The sequence below is a fragment of the Myotis davidii genome, unplaced genomic scaffold, assembly GCF_000327345.1.
Source record: "Myotis davidii unplaced genomic scaffold, ASM32734v1 scaffold425, whole genome shotgun sequence".
Classification (NCBI taxonomy): Eukaryota; Metazoa; Chordata; class Mammalia; order Chiroptera; family Vespertilionidae; genus Myotis; species Myotis davidii.
In genome coordinates this window covers 4,129,138-4,132,691 of record NW_006296413.1, presented here as the reverse complement: position 1 = coordinate 4,132,691, position 3,554 = coordinate 4,129,138, and positions in this window count along the sequence as shown.

Here is a 3,554-nt window from a genome sequence, read left to right as displayed (position 1 = left end):
CAGGGAGAGGGGCTCGGGACGCCCGCGGCCCCGGAGCCGGATGGGAGTTGTAGTCCGCTCCCTTCCCGGGATGTCCCCCTTCAAAAAACTCGCCAGTTTCTGCTTTCATTTTATTCGTATCGGTACAGCCACCTGGGAGACAGGTATGTGAGGCAGGAATGGTCACACCCATTTGGCAGATGGACACACTGAGACTCGGGAAGGACAAAATGCATTGAGAGGCCGAGGATGAGGGGACCCTTAGCTGAACCCTGCAGTGGGGCTGAGCCGGCGACTCCCCCATAGGCTCTGGGGTGTGTGTGTGTGTGTGTGTACTTTTATTAAAGCCGGCGACTGGGAAACATGGAAGAGCTTAGCACAGGAGCAGCAACAGGAAGGCCTAGCAGGGCTGCTTTGGCTCACTGAGAAGCCAGCGAAAAGGGAGCCTTGGGGCCAGGTGCAGGGAGTTAGTAAGAGACAAGCTGCCGCTGGCCATTGCTTCCCTGAGGGCAGGTCTCCGGGGTCCCTAGAGTTTAGGAGATGCACGCCTGTGGGGGGCGGGGAGGGAGAGCAGGCCACCACAGGCTCTCAAGCCCTGGGTGGAGCAGGGCCTTGGGCCGGCCTGGAACTTAAAGGCCAAGGAGAAGCCTGAACGGGGCTGGAGGAGATCGGGAGAGGGAGGGGTTGGCTTATCCAGTGGTATTTCTGATTTCTGCCCAGCTGTCTCCAGCTGGGCTGGACCAGAAACCACAGGACTGTGGGTCTGTCCAAGAGGAGGGATCGAAGGGTGGGGTTTTTAGCGGCTTTAAATAACAAATTCTTCTATTAAAAAAGATCTTTTGGGCGGGTTTGCCTCCTCCCTCAGGAGGGGAGACCTTCTGGAGTCTTCTGGGTCAGGTTGCGAGCCTTGAGGGAGGAGGCACTCTGACGTCCTTGGAGCTGAAGTAAGCATCCCTAGCAGCCCGGGGCTTCCCCACAGGTCTCTCCCATTTGCTCTCCTCCGAGACCTGTCCCTGGGGGACCAAGACATACAGGCTCTCTCCCTACCCAAGCCAGGTGGGGGAAGGGAGCCAGGATTATTTATTATTATTATTATTATTATTATTATTACTACCAAGATTTAAATTTCAATGCCCTGTGTCTTTTGGGAGGGGGGCTGGGATTGTGTGGTTGAGCCCTCCGGTTTCTCACCTGTAGCATTCTGGGCCCTCCTTTTGGGGGCGGGCCCACGGTAGGGTTTATGCCCTGGGAGGCCACAAGGGGGTGCTAGAGACCAGAGGAGGGCCAGGTGCTCGGGACCAGCCCAAGTTCCCATCTTCTGGGGAGTTATAGGAGAGGGAAAGGCTCCTGGGTGGGAAAACGGACCACTCCTCATTGCCCTTCTTGGACACTCTGATCCCCAAACCCACTCCAACCAGCCCCCACAGTCAGCAGTCAAGGACCAAGGCCGGGGGAGGGCGGGCCTCGGTCCTGGCTGACTCCCTGTGTGACCTCGGGCAAGTTTCTTAGCTTCTCTGAATGCTGAATTCTCAGGTCCCTCCCTGACCCTTCATTCTCCATCCCAGCAGAGGGGAAACAGACAAAAACAGACCCACCGGTGTCTACGTGGGGCAGTCCACCTGGTACTTGATTCTGTTGGTCCTGTATTCCTTTTGTCACATCCTGTTCCAAGCCTCAGTTTCCTTGTCTGTAAAAGGGGGTTGGCTCCCTGCTCCTTTGCAGCTCAAGGTCAGAAAACCCCTCAAGACTCAGTCTGCACCTGAACCCCTGCTCCAGACTCCACAAGCAGCCAGTCCCCCGGCCCCGCCATCAGAAGCAGCTCCGGCACTGGGCCCTGCTTTGCCCCAGCGGATCTGTTCTCTAATCTTGTGTGAGCCAGACCACCAGGGCTGCCCAGGCCTCACCCCAGGGGGCAGGGTCTGTGTGTGGCAAAGACCCTGGCCCAGTGAGTCCATGCAGAAGACCTTCCTATCCCCTCCTCATTCACACTCCCTGGTCACTGCTTCTGGGGGCCCACCAGGTGCAGGGGCGCCTGTCCTCCCATACCTCTCCCCCTTCTCAGCCCCTTTGGTATTGAGGTGTTGGCACTAGCTCTAGGGAGCCCTGGGGATAGCAGATCGTGGTAATTACATCTTCATTCCTGTGGTCCTTAGTATTTCAAAGCTAAGATCTGCTATCTTCACAAGGGCCCTCGCATAACAGATTAACACCTTGAGGCTGGGGAGGTGGGTGGTGCCAGCCTTGAGCTTCTCCTGGTTCCAGGCCGAGGCTAGTGCATGGCAGCAGAAGGGCAGCTTGTGTCCCCAGACGCTGGGCACAGGGGACAGGAAAGGCCAGAGGGCGGTGGACTTGATGTAGGCCTCTGGGAAGGGCCTTGATGATGAGAAAAAGAAACTGTCAGGCTCTGTCTGGTGTGCTGAGTGTTGGCCCGTGTACCGAAAGGTCGAGGATTCGATTCCCAGTCAAGGGCACGTACCTGGATCGCAGGCCTGATCCCTGGCCCTGCTCAGGAGAGAGTGGGAGGCAACCAATCAGTGTCTCACATGGATGTTTCTCTCTCCCCTTCCCTCCCTCTCTTCTACTCTCTAAAGTCCAATGGAAAATATAACCTCCGCTATATTTCTGAGGCGAGCAGGAAGAAAATGGTGGTTCAGATAAGAGGGCTGCCACAGAGGGGGGGTGGAGCCCAGAGCAGGGGAGTGGCCAGGAACCCCGGCCTTCTGAACCCCAGAGCAGAGGTCCCTGAGCCTGGGAGTGGCTCAGACACAGGCAGCCTCGGGGTCTGTCCCAGCCACCTCCTGGGCTCCTGAGCGGCCTATGGCTGAGGGCGAGCCTCCCCCAGGCCTGCCTCAGGAAGCCACTCTCAGCAGATGGGCCTGCAGGGCCTTGCACTGGCCCCTGCCCTGGCCCTGGGCCCCACCGGAAGCACAGTGCCCCACCCCTGCCCCAGAGAGCCAGGGACCACAGGGAGGCTGGCTGGGGGCCAGACTGTGGACCAGGCGTGTGGCTGTGGGCAAGTCGTTTCCCCTCTCTGGGCTGCTGTCTGTTCACAGTGGAGAACTGCCCCAGCTCAGGTGTGAGGGGCAAGCGGTACATGGGGTGGCCATCCGTGGTCGCGGGACTATCTAGAACAGTGGTTCTCAACCTTCCTCATGCCGTGACCCTTTCATACAGTTCCTCATGTGGTGGTGACCCCCAACCATAAAATTATTTTCGTTGCTACTTCATAACTGTCATTTTGCTAGTTATGAATCGTCATGTAAATATCTGATATGCAGGATGTCTTTTCATTGTTACAAATTGAACATAATTAAAGCATAGTGATTAATCACAAAAACAATATGTAATTATAGATGTGTTTTCCGATGGTCTTAGGCGACCCCTGTGAAAGGGTCGTTCAACCCTCAAAGCGGTCACAACCCACAGGTTAAGAACCGGAACCGCTGGTCTAGGAAGCGTGTGGTTGGAGGGTGGGAGCTGCACTGCCGCTCAGGCTCCGCGTTTTATCTAAATGTGTGTCTACGTGGGGAGAGGCTGATGGAAATGGTGATGCTGAGGGTCCCCACTCCCCAAGC